The following is a 22,135-nucleotide window of genomic DNA, read 5'->3' on the forward strand; positions in this document are numbered from 1 at the left end:
AAGAAACCTGAAAGAAAAATTTAGTTTTAAGACTGTCTATTGTGACCTAGTCCTTTCTGATTGCTAATCAGATTTTCTAATCATCCAAGCTCTGATTTCAAAAAAGTAATACTTCAAGAATAATACATACTCATGAAAAATCAGGTCTGTCTTCTAAGTATATTGTAATATATTAGGAGTCCACTGTGAGCCAAGAGTATTTAATTCTATGTAGGTCTACTATAATTCTCAAAAGAGATACACAAGGGCATGAGTTAAACAGAGATAATCAATCAAGTTTACAAGGAATGTACAAGGGGGTTTAACATACTATTTATAGCAATATATCCAATTACTGCTGGTGTGAATGGTACACAATCAGATTTGGTGTCTTAGAGCAATACTTGAATCTTTTTTTTTTTTTTTCCTGAAGAGAATATGCAAATATAATGGGCATATCTTAATTGCTGTTGTCAAGTACTGATATCAGATTTATTTGTGTATTTTGAGACATTCATTAAGAAATGGAAAAATGCTCTGGCAATCCAGCTCTAACAAGTAAGATTAAGAGTGTAGCAATGTTTTCATAAGCATGCCTCTTGGCCTTCCATTACATTTCTGGAATAAAGAAAATGACCTATTTAAAAGTGCTAGACAGTTCCAAAGCTTTATAACACAAATAAGTATACTGAAATGTTCAAATTACTTTGTAATTCTATTGCTAAATGTATGTTAGCCCACTTTACTTTGTCCAGAAGTTGATCAGAAGCATAGATCAATTACTGCAAGATGTTGAGTAACAGCTGTATCATGACAACTTACAAATGTTTTCAAGAATCACAGAGTCAAAGAATACTGTGATTTGAAAGGAACCCACAAGGATCATCAAGTCCAAATGTAAAAACACACAACATTCATCTTCTTCTTACAGAGTTGTTACACTAGTCATTTCAATTTCTCCTTTCAATTCTAATTATTACTAAAATTAGTGGTTCCTAATGTTGGTAACACTCTGCTCTCCATTTTGGGATGTCTTTACAAAATTTCAACATATGGGCAAAGAAGACTTTAAAATTTTTAATAACCGTAAGTTTTACTTTTGTAAACATTTAGAAATATTGTGCAGTCTTGCAGCTAAATGTTACATTTATTATAAGCCTATATCAAAATGTGAAAACGTAGTAGGAAAAATATGAAATTTAATTATGATTTAAAATCATGTTGGATGAATTATCTATAACTATTTCGTGATACCGTTTTCACAAAATCTTTGTGAGGAAATTAGAGGATTTGACCTTGTATCTAAAAATTAGTTAACTTAAAAAATACATTTTGGAAATAGGAAGAAAACATGTGAGCAACGAGGCACAAAAATTAATATATAGTGAATGTAAAGATAGTTTAAGCTGTATACTTAATGTTACCCAGCAATGGTTCTGCTGTGTTATAAACATGAGACGAAAATGAAAGTCTTATCAATACACAGGCCTGCCTAGGGTCTCTGAAGAATCATACAATCCCATTATAACTAGATGATATAATATTAAGACAATTAATTAACTACTTCAGATTTAGTGACATATGCCTTAGCCATAGATTGCTGTTCTAGGACAAAATCTTAAACAAGCAAATAGGCTACAGGTATCAGATGTGTTCCTTCAAACACACTGGTACTTCCCAAAGCTGCAGCATGTACATGCTTCTCTTCTACTCTCATCCTTGATGTATTTAAAGTGAAAATCACTGCAGATTAATGGTTTTCCACATAGAAGAAATTCTTTAATAATAGTAGCATTGATATTGACCCTTGTATTATTGGGGACCAATAACAAACTGCTGGGTTTGTAAAGTAGTAAAACAGAGAAATAGTCCAGCTGCTTTCCCCCATACTACATTACCACTAAATAGGCACTGTTTACACAACTTCAACATCACTATGTTTGCCCAATGCTGGCAGAAATAACAGAGAAACTTTAGGCCAAATGCAGCCACCTGACATCATGTAAGTTGAATTCACAATAAGGTAAGCATTTCACTTCTAGATGTTAGACACATCCTTGGAAAACAGAACTAAAAAGGATTTAGATGTTTTATACTCCTAACAACAAGTGGAAAATCCATTAGTTGTGACACAAAATGATTATGGATATTACTCTAAGTGAATTGGTGACAGGCATGATAAAAAAATATTTGCACATGTATGACTACGAGCATTTTAACAATTAGATAGAAAACATAATAATAATTTACATTCTGTTTTAAAAGGAAAGAAAAGAGAATGCTATCATGAAAAGCAAGTGAACTAAATCAGTAAAGGATAATTACTGCACTGTCTGCTCTACTCCTTATTTTATTATGCACATTCAAAATAAATCTGTGAATCTCTGGCTCTCTGAGAACCTGAACCCAGTGCCAGCTAAAGACAGGAGTAACTTCTTTTCCACAGTTCACTGAGTTGATCTGAGAATGTACCTTTCTGAATTGCTTCTAACAGCTGCCATTGAAATAAAAGGTATTTGGCATTTTGCATGTTTAGCTGGTAACTAAAATGTAGACTTTGAAGGCTTTAGCTTTTCACTTTTTTAAACACTGACTAGTAGATTTCTTCCTCTCAAGTACCTATGGTCAGTAATGAATTCATTTGTAAAGTAAACTCAACAGTCACAGATAAGGTTTGGTTCTCATAAGTTATGCAAAAGATTGAATTGTTTATAGACCCCTGATTCTTAAGCAGTTGTTATAATTTAAATCTATCTTTCAAGACATAATTATAACGTCATTGGAATAAATGAAATTAGTGTAAAACCCTCACTTCCAGAAAATGGTAATGATTCAAGTCCTTTGTACTCTTTAAAATAAATTGCTTACAACACATTTAAGTATAAATGACCATCAAATTGTGATCAAGGAGCTAGAAATTGATTTTCATTTTAATTTATTCACTTCCTTTCCCAAACTGTCACACCAGTAAAGGCCATTTGTGTGATGGAATAATTTACACAGTTGTGATGAACCCATTTTCTTCTGTCAGAGTCAGATTTTTGCAGTATCCATTAAGTTATCCCACTGATAACATTATGCAAATAAAATTGATACATTTGTTTCCTTCCTAGCTTTTGAACAATTTTTTTAACTTATGATACAGTGTCACCCACCTAATTGAAATGGCAAGGTAAAAAACAAAATCATGTCAATTAATCATGTCCAAATACTAGACTTAAATGTTTCTATTATTCTAGGAGCCAGTCACATTATTTAATGTACTTCTTTAATGCAGAAATGCAATTTAAGACTGTATTTCATTTTATAATATCTAGGAACTGAAGTATTTGGGAATATTATAATATTATTTGGGAATATTATAATATTCCTCTAGGCAGAGGAAGCCAGACACTGCATATATGCGGAGTGTTTTTAAGAGAGCAATTATTTGTACAGTTTGGCTTCCCACTGAATGGATCTACTTCATACATACATTTTGTAGTCATGTCTGCTCATTTAAAATAAAAATAATTATAATAAAAAAAAAACCTGCAACTTATTGTCTTTCAAGATAATGAAAATCTGAAAGACTAGGTTAAATTCTATTGTATCTTGAACATCATCAACGGAACTGTTCATTAAGTTTTAATTGCAACAACAAATTCTGCCCTCATTTTCAATTTAGTAGACATGAGCACACATACATTAACTTCTGAGTTCCAGGGTGACTTTCCAGGGTTATTAACTGGAAGAATTGTCTTTTAACTGAAACTGAGCAAATGTTGTCTTGGCTGGCATCAAGGGTAATATAAACATGGTATCAACATAATATCATTTGCAGTGAATTGCATCTCAGAATGAAAATACACTTTAAGCATTGTAATATGATGTGTTTTATCCACAGATTAATCCACAAGGATCTTTTGACATTGGCAAGGCTCCAAGAGGAGTTACAATAAGTGAAAAAGAAGTAAATCTTAATCCATGTATGTTGAAAAAGTAGTTGTTTTTAAAACAAAATTGCTCAGGTGACTCATAATGAACCCTTAAAAAATTGCATTTGTGTTGTATAAGATGTATACAACTAACGATATGTTTGCTCTTTGGCTCCTCTACTGTCTTTTTTTATATATTTTTTTTCTGTTTTACATACATATAATATACATATTATATATATAGTATGTATATCATATAATATAATATTTATAATATTAATATTAATATAACAATATTAATGTATAATATATAATATACATATTATATATATATATACACCAGTAAGTAAGCTGAATTTCATCTCTGCTTTTATTTATACAGAACTTGCTTTTTCAGTGTACATTCTTGCTTAGTTATATTATTATCATTATCATTTTATTAATATGAATTTACACTTTGTGTTTTAAACACGGCTAGCAACTTTCCCCTAGAATAAGCTGCAGTAAGAAAATGCTGATCTGTAGAAACTGAAATATCATATAGGAAAATGTTGAGTTTGACAATATTCTGGAAGATAACAAGGGATAGAACGAACCCAGTCTATTAAACTTAAATCTCTGAATTTTTTCCAGTAAATGTTAGGTGTCTGTCCCTGAAGTATAAGCTTATTCCCCTAAAGTGACTAAGTGTTTCATATAGTCAGTAGAGGAAGACAGGTCCAATATCTGCAGAGAGAAGTCCTCCTGCCTATCTTATTGTGACACCAAGCTCTTTTTGCTTGAAGTGTTGTACTATTTTTACATATATATATACATATATACATATATATGTATATATATATATTTAATTTTACATTACCAGAAACAACTGATATATTTTTGGCTTTGTATCAGTTATTCTGGAACAACCTTAAAGTTTAGAACTATAATAGGTTATTATATACTTATTTTAAGTTCACATTCCATGGCAGAGAAGGAAGGCTTAATCAAAGAAGTTCATTTAATTCTATTTAAAATGAACTGTTGCAACACTTTGTAGTGATTTATTTTTAATTCCTATGTCATGGTAGCTTAATACACAGTTGTTGTAAAAACAGTTTTTGATAACAAAAGCAAGTGAAACCATTGAAAGAAGGCAATAATTTTTTTTTTTTAATATTTTTCATTCACATGAAGCAGATCCATGCTGTGAGTTTTAAAATTGGGTTAACAATGCACGTAAACAGAAAATTAAGAAAGGATGAAATGTTTCAGTGATTATAACTGTAATCCTATTGTGAGTAACAGACTAAATGCTAAATCTGGTGTGCAGAGTGGGGGGCACTTGTAAAGTGTATTGAAAATACTGTATTATCCTTTTCTGAAGATCTTTATATAGCTAGCTGTCATTACAGGCTATATTCTAAACCTTCTTTAAGCGTATTAAAACAAACAATAAGGGACTGAACTAAAGCATGATATTTTAGTCTTTTATTGTCATACAATCATTATCCAAATAGATCTGAAGAAAATATGATTAAGAAGAATCAATGACTTTTTTCCTAAAAAACATAAAGGGTTGAGCTCTCTTTTGCAATTTAAAATAGCTCACTTACAATGGATGTTAAAGAACAGCTTTTCTATCTGTAACTCATGGAATAAACATAATGATATCCAAGTTTTCTTTTTGTTTTACAAAAAAAAAAAATGAAATAAAAAAAAATGAATAAAAATAAAATAAAAATGAAAAAAAATAAAAATTAATACATAAGCTTTAAAATGTCCTGCTTTCCTAAAAACTGAAGATTGACTTGGAAACATCAACCACTTACATGCACTGCATTGATACCTTCTTGAATTTTCAGTGAATCATAGAATATTCTGAGTTGAAAGATAGCCACAAGGCTCATCGAGTCCAGCTCCTGGATCTGCATAAGACTTCCCAAAAATCAAACCATAAGCATGACAGCGTTGTCCAAATGCTTCTTGAACTCTTGACAGGCTCAGTGTCATGACCTCTTCCCTGGGGAGCCTGTCCCAGTGCGCAACCACCCTCTGGGTACCAAACCCTTCCCTAACACCCAGCCTGACCCTCCCCTGTCCCAGCTCCATGCCGTTCCGTCAGGTCCTGTTGCTGTTCCCAGAGAGCAGAGCTCAGCGCCTGCCCCTCCGCTCCCCTCGTGAGGGAGCTGTAGGCCACCATGAGGCCTCCCCTCAGCCTGCTCTGCTCTGGGCTGAACAAACCCAGGGACCCTCAGCCACTCCTCGTATGTCTTCTTCTCTAGACCCTTCATCATGTTTGTAGCCCTCCTTTGGACACTCTCTAATAGTTTTATGTCATTCTTACACTGTGTTGCCCAAAACTGCACATTGTGCTTGAGCTAAGGCCTCACCTGTGCAGAGTAGAATGGGACAATCTGTCCTCTCAACTATATCAGACTTTTCCAACCTACATGATTCTGTGATTGTACAAAGAAAAGCCTGATGCTGAACTGGCAAGTAGAATGCCTCTTTCTTGTCATTAGTTTACTTTGCTGTTGACTGGGAAGATTTTGAAGATTAACTTAAATCTATTCTCTTTCAAATTTAGATCTTCCCTTCTGCCTAGAAGTGTCGAGTCATATTAGATTAATAGCTATGTCATTTTAACATTGTGATTCACCTTAGATGTTTTTGAGGCCTTATAGAATAACTTATATGATGTTACAGGTTCAGTGAATAACTAGAGAAAGGATATCCAACTGGCATGCTGTCCAGGCACTCATGAGGTTCAGTGCAGCTCTGGTTTTGAGTATTGGCTCATGGACAATGCTTGTACTGCTGTTGTCATATGTCCCAGGAACTGAACTCAGATTTCTATACCACAGATAAGGGCTGATGTATAGCTTCTGCATATTATCAGATCAATACTGCATATCAGTACGCTCTTGAATAAGAATTATTTTCAAATATTTTTGCATTTTTCTTATTTAGTTTACACCATGTTTGCTCCTTGTACAACTTAATGACAAAAATGGGCAAATTCAATAGGTAATATTTCCCTTAATTTTTGCTAGCAATAGCTATTTAGTATCTATGAATGCAGAGATGTTAAATTTGCATGCCATCTAAATGAAGTAAGTCATTAGCAAGTGTGTCAGCCTTGGTCCTCTACAATAAAGAGATGACTTATGAAATTACACTCTTTTGTGGTACTAGAACAACAGGAAGAGAATCCAGAATTTTAAGATATAGATGGACACATTAGATGTTTCATTCTTGGTAACTGTCTTATAGAAAAAGTTGTATTAGCTACATTAGTTATTATAGTTGTATACAGGGAAACACAGGATTCCTATAATATATTGTTTCCTGTCTTATGGATAGGAGATTTTATGCCATCATGTGGAGTTTAGCAACCCCTGATTCCTAGTACTGGGAGTACTAGTCAGCTTGAGGAAGGGTTATGGTCACATTCTGTGATGTCATCTTCTAGACTGTCCTCTGCATCTTCACAATTTCTATGAGCTGTATTCCTGGTAGGGATCTGTCTAACAGAAAATATCATTAAAATCTAAACAGATACTATATCACAATATACCTTTTTAAAGATTGTGTTTCTGTGTTTCTCCTTTTTACCATCTTGCTCTCAGAATTTTGTGAAACATACACAGAAATTGTTTCTTTCATAGTTTCCTTTCGATGATACACACTGGCAGCTGCCACAGAAGTCTCCTACAAATATCACATTTTGTTTGATACATTCAAACTTTTAAGGCTCATTGGTAAAGCTCTAGGGTGGCAGTGGACTCCCACAGCGACAATCCAGCTGAACTCTAATTGCCTGGAAAGGTATGAAATTGCCAGCTATAAGAGCCATATTCTGTATCACAGGAACGCATGGCTAGGCAAGGACATGTCTGTGATGCACATGAAACTATAGTTCAGGCAAGGCGCAACAGGATATCAACAGGTTAAATACAGCTCGCAAATGCAGGACTAGTTTCCTCTGAGGCCTCTAGCTTTCTTTCACAACTCTCCTTAGGTTCACTCATGGTGGTCTTTCCAACCCTCAATATCAGTGGGAGGATGTTCTCAGGACCCTTATAACACAAACCCATGATGAGTAACGTGAAGTTAGGAAAATTAACTGTCATTTCTCTCCCTTGTGGGACTATATCTCATTTTAGTCTGCAGTCAGTCTTGCATCTGGAACATGTTGTCTAAACCAAAGAGAGATGGTCATCTTTTTTTTTTTTTTTTTTTTTTTTTTTTCCCTACAGAATATCAGATCTTCTTGCTGAGCCTGTCAGCTGAGAAGTGTGACATCAGCATCTGGTGCTTTTAATATTTTCATTGTTACCCAGGCTCATATGTCACCAACTCATAATGTCACCAGGTAAATATGATTTTAATAAATAAGCTCCCTATCATGAACATCACATCTTACACTTTCTTAGGGGAAGAAGTAGGGATGATTTGTTGTACACTTTCTCCATGATTTTTGAAGACTTTTTGAAGAAGACTAGCTAGCACCTAGGACTAGAAGACCACTAGAAGGGTGAGCACAATACTCTAGAAAATGGTAGACAATAGCTAATTATTTTTAGACAATAACAGTTTTAGCTGTACTATGAAAGAGAATTTTCTGAACTAATTAGATAATTTAGTCTATGAATGTTACTATTATTGTAACTGAACTGATAACTGTTTGCTGTATTCTGATTAGACTGTTAAAATATTAATTATACTACTAATAAATTCTTGGCTTTACATACAAGGTGTGTTCCCCTTTGCTCATAACAAGTTTTTGAGAGTAACAGCAACCATCTGTGGCATGTTGACCATATGGCAAATATGGCAAATGACCTCCTTGTAATACCTCTGGCAATCCTCCTGACAACTTGTCTTTGAGACAGCTCAAGGTCCCTACAGGAGGAAGCCAGAGCCCTAATCTCTTGCAGCTTCTGTGTGCTGGAAGATACCTGAGACAGAAAAATGAAAAACAAGATGGTGTTTGCAGCTTTCCAGATTTCTTACAACATTGTGCTGAAATCAGGAAATGTATATTATAGGAAATAGCATGAAAGTATCCAATTTGCTGTTATGAAGGACTGCTGTAAGTGGGGAAATGTGGGCTTGTCATTAAAAAAGTATTTCAAACAGGAGAAACAAAGTTATCCATATGACCTGTTGGATGTAGATCTCGGCATGTACATACAGTCTACTTTCCTACCAAGAGAACAGCTTAATTTCTATGAGAACAGAGCCCAGGAGCATATTCACATCCTTGCAGGTATGCCCAGAAGAATAGAGCACTGAAACAAAATGGTGAAATAAATTCATACTACAGATGCACATTCTGGAGTATTGCATAAAATGCTGTCTGTTACTCATGTTCAATCTAATGCTAAATCACATGGTGAGAAGAGCTTTTATCCAAATGACTTGATTTAAAGAAATGAAGGGCTCTTCTTATCTTTTTCTCCTTTTTTTTTTCTTTCTTTTTTTAATCCAGAATGGAATTTTTATTAAGCTCCTTCAAAAGCAAAGGAAGGAAGGGAAGGGAAGGGAAGGGAAGGGAAGGGAAGGGAAGGGAAGGGAAGGGAAGGGAAGGGAAGGGAAGGGAAGGGAAGGGAAGGGAAGGGAAGGGAAGGGAAGGGAAGGGAAGGGAAGGGAAGGGAAGGGAAGGGAAGGGAAGGGAAGGGAAGGGAAGGGAAGGGAAGGGAAGGGAAGGGAAGGGAAGGGAAGGGAAGGGAAGGGAAGGGAAGGGAAGGGAAGGGAAGGGAAGGGAAGGGAAGGGAAGGGAAGGGAAGGGAAGGGAAGGGAAGGGAAGGGAAGGGAAGGGAAGGGAAGGGAAGGGAAGGGAAGGGAAGGGAAGGGAAGGGAAGGGAAGGGAAGGGAAGGGAAGGGAAGGGAAGGGAAGGGAAGGGAAGGGAAGGGAAGGGAAGGGAAGGGAAGGGAAGGGAAGGGAAGGGAAGGGAAGGGAAGGGAAGGGAAGGGAAGGGAAGGGAAGGGAAGGGAAGGGAAGGGAAGGGAAGGGAAGGGAAGGGAAGGGAAGGGAAGGGAAGGGAAGGGAAGGGAAGGGAAGGGAAGGGAAGGGAAGGGAAGGGAAGGGAAGGAAAGGAAAGGAAAGGAAAGGAAAGGAAAGGAAAGGAAAGGAAAGGAAAGGAAAGGAAAGGAAAGGAAAGGAAAGGAAAGGAAAGGAAAGGAAAGGAAAGGAAAGGAAAGGAAAGGAAGGAAAGGAAAGGAAAGGAAAGGAAAGGAAAGGAAAGGAAAGGAAAGGAAAGGAAAGGAAAGAAGAGAGAGAGAGAAAGAAAGAGAGAAAGAGAGAAAGAGAGAGAAGAGAAAGAAAGAAAGAAAGAAAGAAAGAAAGAAAGAAAGAAAGAAAGAAAGAAAGAAAGAAAGAAAGAAAGAAAGAAAGAAAGAAAGAAAGAAAGAAAGAAAGAAAGAAAGAAAGAAAGAAAGAAAGAAAGAAAGAAAGAAAGAAAGAAAGAAAGGAAGGAAGGAAGAGAAAGGAAGAAAAGAAGCCGATGCTCCATGCTCCTTTGTGGTTAATGGATAGGAAAGAACCAAAGCACTGAAGTGCAGCTTTCCTGATGGGAAAAAAAATAAATAAATCACAGGATTTCACTTAGCTCTTCTTCTGCCCTCTGTAGGTTCATTTAAGGAGGCACCTCTATTTCACCTCTCAACAGCACATAGTCTGACAACTAATAACTTGTAGGATGCTTGAACATCTGTGAGTCCTTACCTCACAGATGTTCTTTTAGCTACATGAAAGAAATCCCTTGTCACCTCTCTCCATGCAATTCCAATTCTCAACTAATTAAGGGTTTGTGTATAGTGATGATCACTCCCATGTGTCGCTGAAGGAATTATGAATAGAAAGTTTATGCAAATGAAACTCAGTCTGTGTCAGGAGATGCAAGCAGAGTGTTTTCCACTGGGACACATACTTTTTGGGTTCTCAGTAAATTATTTCTGTAGATATATACACATATCCTTTGTGGTCATATAGGAAGGGGAGCAGAACTTAATATGGTATGGTCATTTTAAACATTTCAAGGTTTTGAACTAATATGGTTTTACGGTAGCAGAAGGAATCCTGTCCTGTGCATTTAAGAGTGTTGAAAAGAGGCTTGTTTTTCTGACTTACCTCTCCCAAGACCCTAAGAATAATAGTCTTCTTCAAACTAGACATATTTTTATTTACCTGGAAAACCAGGTTTTGGTCTAATATTTGTATTACTTCAAGAATTGTCTAGTTCCAGCAAGAGACAAAGATTCCCTCTTCCCACCCACCCAAATGTCATTGTAAGTTGTTTACACTCTTAATACTTAATTGAGAACATTTCAGTTCATTCCCTTAGTTATAACATGAGAAAATAATAAAATGAAATTCACACAGAAAGTTTAATCACACAGCAAGAGGAAAATGTTAGTTTGTTGTGTTTTTTTTTTTTTCCCCCTCCAGAAAACATGCGATGTCACTGTAACTTAACTCATAATAAAAATATGACAGCTTAGTTTATGAGAGTACTCTCTTCATTTCTTAAAGCTCGAAGTTATTCAGCTTGGGAATCTAATGACACATCCTGTTCAGATGTTCACAGATAAAATTAAGTGGCTGGACAGTGAAGCAACAAACTTATCACCAAATATAATGACAAGCCAGCAAAGGCAACTCATATTCAGTTAGAAATGCAATTAGATGAAAGAATCTTGTATTTAACTTTATTGTTAATATTTTTATCTACTTGATCTAATTTAGGATAGCAAAGAATATAAAGTGTAGCCACTAATTGTGATAACTATCATCAACTTGGCATGGAAGTATTTTTAAAATTCATTTCTCTGAGAGAAGTAAATGTAATTGAGTGCTGTAGTGCGCAGAGCTAAACTGGAGGATTTTTTGGTTAAGTGGCATGGTGAGCTTTTGTCTCATTTCTATTCAAGTCTGAAACTGGACCAAATTTCTAATGAATAAAATTTAACTTCAAATGCAGAAAGAGGGACAGCAGGAATGCATTTACAAAAAAAAAGTAAGAAAGAAACAGTTATTTCAAAATGGAATCAAATTTTAGTTATGGTACCATTATTAATACTTACAAAATTACCCAAAGGTAAGGAAAAATTGTAAAAAAAATTTTAATTTGTTAAATCTGAAATATACATTCTGAAAGAGCATTAAGCCAAAATATGCTGTCTAAGAGGAGATATGTCAAGTACTGAAGCTTCATTAAAGTGTAAGGGTACATGAAAGGTGAAATCATCTGCTCCTTTAAGGATATCTGCTTAAAGGAATTTTCTGTGCCCAAGGAGATAATGAAAAAAAAAAGGGGGGGGGGGGCATAAATTAGGCCATACAGAGACATAAACCTGAACAAAATAGTAAGGGAGGCAATAATGGGAACTGATAACAGTAGGTAGAACACAGAAATATTTATGTCAGGAAGATTATCTGATTGAGGACCTTGCCAGACTAAGGAAGAAGGGGCACTATCAGCAACATATACTGAGACACCAGCCTGACAAACAAAAAATATGGAGGCAAAGACAAGAAGCAAAACCTGATCAGTGGCATTACTTGATTGGCTGTCACCAAACCGCTGACAAACCATGTCTTTAAAATTAGCAAGGATGCAAACCTGAGGGACCAGGATATTGGAAGGGGTCATGGGGGTATGATGAAGGAACATGCAAGGGAAGAGACATGGGAGGAACAAAGGGGAAAATACACAGAAAGGGGTATAAAATAGGCCAGTCTGGGTCCACAGGGTTCATCCATCAGGAGCCAACTGCTCCAACATGGGTCCCCACAGGCAGCAGCTCTCCCTGCTCCTGCGTGGGCTCCTCTCCACGGGCTGCAGCTCCGACCTGGGGCCTGCTCCTGCGGGGGCTACCATGGGCCACATCCTCCTCCAGGCCACATCCACCTGCTCAACCGGGGGCTCCTCCACGGGCTGCTGCATGGAGATCTGCTCCATGTGGGACCCATGGGCTGCAGGGGAACAGCCTGTTCCACCAGGGGCCTCTCCACAGGCCACAGGGGAATTTCTGCATGCCTGGAGTACCTCCTGCCCTCCTTCTGCACTGACCTTTGTGTCTGCAGGACTGGTTCTCACTGCTCTCTCTCATCTGTTATTGTGCAGCATTTTTATTTTTCCTAAATCTGCTCTCATGGAGGTGCAAATAACATTGCTTATTGGCTTGGCTCTGGGCAGCAGTGGGTCCCTTTGGAACCAGCTGGAAATGGCTCTTATTTAACATGGGACAGCCTCTGAATTCTTCTCACCAAGGCCATCCCTGCAGCCAGCTACCCGCTACCACAACTTTGCCATATAAACCCAGTACAGTTTGTCTGGCTGAACCATGCACGTAATCAGTGCAGTCTGTCCTATCTTTCTATTCAATCCTTTCTTAGCTATCTCTCTGAGTGATCTCACGCTTAGTCTCATGTGCACAAGTGCTTCAAGGACTCAAGAACTAAGGGCCAGTTACTGGGCACAAGTGCTGCAAGAACTAAAAGCCAGTTACTGGGGGGTTGGTATGAGCGGAGTGAGTTCCAGCTGCTGGAGTCAGACCAGGGTGTGGGCACCCTTGGACTGTGGTGCCAGCTTCTGGAGCCAGTGGAGTCTCAGTTAAGGTGGCCCAGGGACCACGCAAAGGGGCAGAGGAGCTGTGATGGTGCTCAGTTCATCTGTGAATGTGCGTGGGATGATGGTCTAGATGTTGTGTGGCCCCTGCGCCAGAGACCTGCTGTCACTGCCAGCACAAGCGAAGGAGGGGATGTGGCTGTGGGTGGTTGTGTTCTATGTGAGTCCTGTGCTGTTGAAGGCAGCACCTTGCCTGTGGCTGTCTGTCTGACCCACACCATCAGTGTCCTGTCTGTGGCTCAGGGATACTTGCTCAGCTTTGCTACTGGCTGAACCCGCAGAGACAAAAGCAGCAGCCTTATCCTCCAGCCTGGGCAGAGACCCTTGGTCTCCAGGCACTGGTCTAGGCCCCAGCAGCCCAGCAGGAGCAGTTCTGGGCCAGAGGAGTGGGAGAAGGTGGTCTTGCTTCTAACATTCTTTAACATAAACTATTAGAGCTACTATAAATTGATCTTCTAATATTCTTTTCTTTTTTTAAGAACTCATTCATCTGAATGGGAAAAAAAAAAAAAAAAACTCAGACATTTGTTAGCAAACTCTTTCATCCTGTCTCCTGTCACTTCTATAGGGATTTAAGCCACCATAGTGCTTTGGTACTCTGTATGAGACCTGCATATATCATTTACTTCACCAATTTATTTGCATGGATTTTTCAATGACCATAAACTTCAAAAGACATTTAGGAAAAGATAAAATGGTCCCAGTTCTACTACCCATACATAAAGTGGCACTATGAATCAAGATTAGCTGGAGGACTGTTCTCAGGAATGCTATTATTTTGTCTGTACATTTTGTGTGGGAGCTAAGGATAAGTTACTTTGACAACTTATTTAATAAATGTGTATCTCTGCCTTTTTTCTTTTTTTTTTTAATGTAATAAACATAACTTACAGATAACCATTTAAAAAAATACTCATGCAAACTAATTTTGAGTTATGACTAATTCATGGATTAATTCAATGGCTGCCTAAAGTTTTCTTTATTCATCTTCTACTCCTGCTGTTGCCCAATTCATTACTTAGATCATTTGATGCTTATTTAATTCTCTTAAAATCTGAAAATATGCTCTTCACAAGCACTTTGTTATATCACCATATTGCACAAGAGAAAAAAGAAAAAAGAAAACCAAATTATCATCTTTTTTCAAGTCATCCATGAAAATAATTCCATTGTAAAATCACTTCAAATACTTTCTTGTGCTTATATTCATAAAAGTCCATTTTCCAGAATCTTTATTACAGATTATAACTGGAGCATGGAGATATTTTGAAATAAAGAAACTAGAAGCATTATGAATCCTCACAAAACAAAGCAATGTTTCCTGCCACTTCTTTGTGTACATGCTTCCTAGCAAAAGTCAGACAGCGTAATTTTTATTGTGACAACTGCCCCATGAACATTTGTTTATTTTAGAAGCTTAGCCATGCACATAAATTCCACCTATTCATTTTAAGAATGTTTGTTATATCCAACAGAGGATATTTTGTTTTGTATGGACTTGTCTTTATGAAGGATTTGTCTTGATCTTAATATTACATGCCACATTTTTCAGCCACATTTCAGTATGTTAGCATCTCAATAGAAATCCAGAAGTACAAGTGTTGTTTTTTGTTTCTTTGTTGTTTTTTTTTTCTTTTTAAAGAAGTTTATTATTCCAGACATTATATGGTTACAAATAATTAATTTAATACAGGCCATGTGTGAAAAATACTTCTTACACATTTTGGAAAGGTATACTTCATTCATGTCTGCATCTATGACAAATTCACTGTCAGTGGAGTGTGTATTATTCTTCCTATTTATCAGATAGACAGTTACATAACTCTTCAACAGTGTCATTCTTAGGTTTTGCTGTTGTCTCATTGTAAGAAAAAAATGCAGGAATGTTCCCTACAATATTGATTTTCTAGTAGAGGATCAGTACAGAACAAGAAAGAGTGAAATGGAGCAGCACTGACAGCCACAAAAATGCAACATACAAGTTGTGAGGAGAATGAAGCTGAAACTACTTCCAAAACAGCAAATCTAATCCTAGGTAGAAGCTGGATCAAAATGATTTCTACACTCTGTCCTATGATTCTTCCTTGAAAACACCTCTTTCTGATGATAAGAAAGGGAAGCTGTAAAAAATAAATTAAATAAATAAATAAATAAATAAATAAATAATGAAATAAAAACAGGAGAGAGAAGGCTTAAGAAATATTTTTGACAATAGGAAACTGGTAAATATATAATTTCCTTAATACTGTGAGAAGCTCTTCACTCACTGTCTGGTGATAAGAGTATGGAAAAACTTATAATTTACAGCTCAACATACTCAGTGATGTCATTAGTGCATTTGATTAATACCATCTTCTATTAAATCATACCGTGATAATCAGCCTTTCTTCTATGATCACAGATAAACTAGATGGTGTTGCAAACATTTTTCATTAGTCTTCTCCTTAATATTTACTCGGTTCAAAACCTACTGTAATAAAAAGAAAATAGATATTATTATGCTGGTGCGTTACTTGATTTTTGGAGCTCTCTCTTCCCCATGATAAAATGGGTGTAACTATATTGTTTGAGCTTAAATTAATTTTTAATGCCATGTACAAATTAAAAGCTACATTGAGGTTCCTCTATGTATACAGTCTGTACTGATGTATTCCTTATCCTGACATTTTTCCTGGATTATTTCTTTGACTGATCTAGAAATAACTTACAAGACACTTACTAGTTTATCCTAGATGTATTCAAATTTAGCGCTTTTTTTGTTGTTGTTGTTGAAATATTAATATAAAAAGGTAATGTTATTATATTTTTCATATTTAATATAATTTACCTTTGGTGTTCTGTCATTTGTTATGAGACATTAAGCATGAAAAAAAGTTAGGATTCTGCTCTTAGAAATGTCATTTTTTGTAATTTTTTTTTGTAGCACCGTGGATCTGATGGATCCTTACATCTATTTTTTGTGGGTTCTAAAGTATACAAAATCAACAAAAAAGGCAGATGCAGCAGGGGAATCAAGCCTCTAGGACTTCTGTACTGGAAATCTACCTTACTCCATACTTGGTGACTTTCTAAACACTACTAGTGAAGCAGAAGAAAGTTTTGGAAGAAACCCTATTGGAAAAGGGCAAACCCCTCAGTCTCTGGTGGTTTTACATCTTTCCATCTGATGACTAAGAGGTAATTCCACTGTCCCGCAGGAGTGACATAGCACTCCCCCTCTATGGAGGATTCAGAACTTTACCTCCTGTGGCAGTGCAATTTAAACTCTGGTTAGTCTTTTGACTGATTTCTATAAGCTAACAAGTGGTTCTTCCATTTAAGTGAAGTCTCCCAACAGAAATTATTCACAGATTTACAGTACTCATAAAGTGCTGTATAGTTGGTGATGGTTCTCATGAAAAATGTATTAAAATATAAACATTATAAACTTGTAGTCTGGAAGGATATTTCTCTCTATACGGATTATCAGTTAGACTGATACTTAGAAGTAGTATTTCAGTTTATACTTCAACTGGGTGAGCCTTGCACTGACTGTTTTTTCCTTATGCCAGCTGTATTAAAGCTGTTATACCCTATTGCCTCTCTATTGACCTCATACCGTAAGACTCAGCTTAAAGTGAGAATGAGAATCTTCATTTATTTTGAAAATTGCTGTAATTTTACCGTACTGCTTTGACAGCTTCAGAAAAGATACAGTCTATTTTTTTTCTGATAAACCCTTTGCATGTTTTGAATTTCCTGGTTGTAGGTCTGGTGTTTCAGCTTCTTTTTTAGATAATATTTGCAATGGTTGGAAGATCAAAAGACTATTCTCTGTTTGTAAATACAATTATTAAGCTATTTTATGATCTATTTATGAGCTATCTAGCAATTATCGCTAACCTAACTGCATAAAGTACTGAATAAGAGAAAAGTTTTGTGCTTGCTATGAATAAACCCCTAGATACAATATATTCACCAATGCTAGCATTTTAAAATAAATTTATATATTTCTTTGTTTAACTGGAAACATTTTTAAAGGTTTGATTTTAAGAAGGACTTTTCCCCTTAAGATACTTCTTAAATGATTCTAAATAAATTTGTTCTTAAAATTGTAGTACTAACACTAATTGTAACTAATGAAATTCCCAAGCAGAATTTATCTTTAAGTGCCAAACCGCCTTGATGAGTTAAGGAAGATAAAATTTTTGTACTGAGTCTGGCTGGAATAGAGTTAACTTTCTTCGTTGAAGCACACGTAGTGCTGTGCTTTGGATTTGTGGTTAAAACACTGTTAATTACACACCAATGTTTTTGCTATTGCTGAATAGTGCTTTCACAGGGTCAAGGCTTTTTCTCCCCAGCCCTTTTTCTCCCTTAGCCCTGCCTAACATCCCCAGCAATTAGACTGGGGCAGGCAAGAGGCTGGGAGGGTCATAGCCTGGACAGCTGAGCCAAATTGACCAAAGGGATATTCCATATTATATGCATGTTGTGCTCATCAATAAATTCTCAGGGAAAGAAGGAGATAGGTGTGATGTTCCTGCTTATGGTGTTTGACTTTCCAAGTAGCCATTACGTTTGAGGACTTACTTTCCAGCAAGTAAGAACAAGTATTATTATTTTTTAATGTTTCTTTGACTCTAGCCTTGTGTGTTCTCTAGCCAAGATAGGGTTTTAGGTAAATTTTAAAAAAAGTCTATTCATCTAATAGCATTTAAATTAGAGCAAAACAACAGCAACAACAAAAAAGTCTGTTAACCTCACAAAGACTAGCCTAGAGTGAGTGAAGTATCTCTGGAATAAATGACTTAAAATGATTTTCCTAGTATCTTTTGGAGTTGAATGTTTCACCGATAGTGCATGATCTAAATCCTGACATTTTAACATCATAATCTAATAATGGTGAGATATGCAACAGTTCTTTTTCAGAACACTATTTAGTAATAAAGAAGCAGACTCTATCAGATTCAGTTAAAGTAAATTAGGTGATGGGATTATTCGAGTTTTGCCAAGATCTGTGAAACTTGCAAGGCAGAAGGTTGGTTGGAACCATGACCAAACACCATTTCTGCGGCCTGCAATTCCAGAAATCTCTGTTGTAGTAGGAACAACAATTCATGTTCTGTAAGTATATTAATCTTCTGTATATATGCATCATCTGCAATGTCATTCCTTCTACATCAAAATTGGAAAATAATGTTAGAGAATAGATCTGAGTAAATAGCAGAAAAACAATGTTTTGTTATGACTTTAACTCCTATGCTGACTCTTAATATGATTAAGAGAGAACTATTTTTCTTTTAATGGAATATTGTTTCAATATATATATTGTGATATATCAATGATAAACTCAAGGGCATTTATCAAAAAGATATTCTATATATGAAGTTTAATCTTGTGGTCATAGACAGTTTATTGGGAACAGAGCATGTTCAGAATATAAAATAATAAATATGTAGAGTCTTAATATTTCTAGAACATTGACATAAGATTCTTTAGATTATGAGTTTTTACCTATTATTTTGAAAAAATCTATAAAAAAAAACACCAATAGGTAATTGCATAGATATGTGCATGAGATGACAATTTGTGAGAACTTGCAGGGATAAAACAGAAAGAATGGTTATGATGGTACATTACTTTTGCCAACAAAATACATAACTACAAATAGTTTAGACCTTCCTCCTCCTCTTTCCCTGCAGCTGCTAGGTTCTTGCCTGCAGCTAAAGCTTATTAAATTTTTAGGGTCCCTAGACTACTGAGCATTGTAACTTGTCTATATTTAATGCTTTAAGCATGTCATAACTGCATAATCTAATGTACCCATTGTAATATTTTTGTCTTCTAACAATTTGCAAATTTCACCTAATCAAAGTTAAATAATAATGTAAAATAAGCAGTTTGATGTACTGTTTGAATTAAATGTGTTTTAGGACTATCAGTATGCATGGATTATTGTGAAAGGCAATAAAATGAACCAAAAAGGATATAGCAGAAAGACCTTACTAAAGAATTTACTTCACTCGGGAGTTATGCATAGTGTTCTATATGTAAATGCTTCATGCTATCCATGCTGCCTTATGTGACCAAGAAAGTGTTTTAACTGTGTTATTAGTACATAAAGATTGTATTTTACTATGAAGTTGCTAATTCAAAGGTTACCAGTCATATTTTTTTAAAATTATTGAAAATACTCTGATTATCTTAATGTTAGGCCTTTAGTTTTCTCTGCCCTTCTCTAATGATACATTTTATACATAAAAGCCAGAAAAGTCTTGAGAAGCATAAATAGCCTATGCTATCAAATATGATCTTTTTGATTGAACAGTGTTTCGAGTCTCTACACTCATGGCATTTACACCAGTTTTAACCCACTGACTTCTGTAATTTAGCTTCTAGAAAAATCTTGCATGGGTTTAAAAGGTTAACAGCTATTCCATGCACAGATTACTGTCTGTTTTCAAGCAAATATTCATATGCAGCTTTTTTTTAGTAAAAACTGCTTCTTGAGATTACATATATATATTAAAAGTTTATTATTTTTTAATGGCGTTCTTACTTTGTTCTTCACTTTAGCGTTCTTAGAAAAGTCAATGTCAAGATCAAAATCTATCAAGAGATGAATCTGAAGGAAGGGAATTAATTTATCTGGAGAGAAGATTCTGTAACTGTGGTTGTAGATGCACATAATCAACAGATCCCTGTTTCAGACATCAATAAGCAAATCAACCAGCTAGTGAGAAGATCACAGAGAAAGGAAGAAATTACATGATTTAGTATTTAATGGCAACAAGAAGCTTTTCGGACCAGTGATGCTTTTTTGACAGAAGGAAACAGCTTTTAGTATAAAGGGAGCTCTTGTGATGATTGGTTCTTTTCCCTGACTTCTGATAGAGATTGCTGAAAAAATCTTCATGTTTGGTGAAAGGAATGAGTCTAACCTTTCATAGGAGAAACATTGTGTATGTTACAGGTAAATTGATAGTGTTATATAGGTTTGAGCGCTGTGCAGTTTTGGTGCAGTATGAAAAGGCCAGTCACAAACATCTGTGTGTTGTTTGTTGTTACTGTTGTTGATTTATTTGTTTCATTGGTTTTGTTATTGTTTTGTATTGTTTTTAATTAAATGCAGAGTCTTATAATGCTGCTTCATAATGCAAAGATGTCATAAGCTATCAAATAATGCACACACAAACTATTAAACAAGATCACAGAATGGCCAAGGTTGGAAAGGACCTCTGAAGATCATCTAGTCTTAACCCCTGATGAGCAGGATCACCTAGAGCATGTTGCGCAGGATGGCGTCCAGGTGGGTTTTGAATATCTCCAGAGAAGGAGACTCCACAGCCTCTCTGGGCAACCTGTTCCAGTGCTCTGTCACCCTCACAGTAAAGAAGTGCCCTCTCATATTCAGCCAGAACTTCCTGTGCTTCAGTTTGCACCCATTGCCTCTTGTCCTCTTGCTGGGAACAAACTGAAAAAGAGACTGGCTCCATCCTCTTGACACCTTCCCCTCATGTATTTATACACATTGCTGAGGTGAAATACTAGTTGCATCTATGAGCAAGTGATCTTCTACTATGCTCTCCAAATGTCAAACAAAATCCTGAATAGAACACTAAATATTTTCTGGTTTAAGAGGTTCCAGGGGACCTCTTGCACTTTATTGCTAACTCTGACTGAATATTTCCAAAAGATAGTCATTAAATACTGTTGGTGGCACAGTATTTGATTAAAAACACACAGAACTGCAACTCTGATCCGTCAATAATTTATTTTTTACAATATTCTATGCTTTGTATAACGATCCAAAGAAGATCATTTATTGCCTTTCTTGAAATCATGTGAATGGGACTGTTAATATTAATCAGGGATTATCCCTGTACTACTTGAGAGTTACAATAATCTTTGTTAGCATGTCAAAGTCATATCAAGCCCTGGCCATCATCTATAGCCATCTGCATTCTTAACAGCTATTTCAAGGAGTCTGTATTTTGTTATGCCCTGCTAGTTTGGTCACATAGATGACCAACTCCGTGTTATTCATCTGGTTGATATACTGCAAGGGATGCACTGACCTCTCATTCTTTCCCATGGTGTTTTTGTTTGTTTGCTTGCTTTTTGTAGTGTGGGAAAGCGAATGTCATGCGTTTTTTTTTGTTTTTGTTTTTTTCCCCTCTGTATCCACTTGAAATATTTTGTAACGTTTAACCTTATCTTGGAAAAGAATGACTGTTTTCCTTTAAGTGAGTTGGAGGCATTTTGCCAACATTGCTGATTCCTCGGAGGAAATAGAAATGTTTTACATCTCTTTCTCTTATCAAAAAAAACCTTACTAAAAGTCCATGTCCTCCAGGCATCTCCATCCCCCAAATCTGTTGTTCTGTCTATAGATGCACTCCAGATTTAAAGATCTCTAAATACCTTTTTAACACCTTCTGCATTGGAGTACGTTACAGTGTGGTGATTAAAATATTCTACTGGGAATCATAGTTTTAAATTGTCTATTTTCATGCAACTGGGAACTCTTTCAGGGATATGAACTGTTTCTCCAGCAATTTTTGAATACAGCATCAGAACTTGTCTCCAATGTGAATTAAACAGCATTTTTACTTGATTTATATTCAATAAAATAAAAAT

At 35.9% G+C, this 22,135-nt stretch overlaps 1 long non-coding RNA gene across 1 annotated transcript; it reads left to right on the top strand.

The window, feature by feature from the left end:
• Window positions 1–17,950: 17,950 nt before the first annotated feature.
• On the top strand, window positions 17,951–20,641 carry LOC308179864. Its single transcript, XR_013940643.1, has 3 exons — window positions 17,951–18,095; window positions 18,414–18,619; window positions 20,072–20,641. It is a non-coding gene; the product is annotated as an uncharacterized lncRNA (long non-coding RNA).
• Window positions 20,642–22,135: the final 1,494 nt, after the last annotated feature.

The sequence above is a fragment of the Anser brachyrhynchus genome (genome assembly GCF_964034855.1).
Source record: "Anser brachyrhynchus genome assembly, chromosome: 1".
Classification (NCBI taxonomy): Eukaryota; Metazoa; Chordata; class Aves; order Anseriformes; family Anatidae; genus Anser; species Anser brachyrhynchus.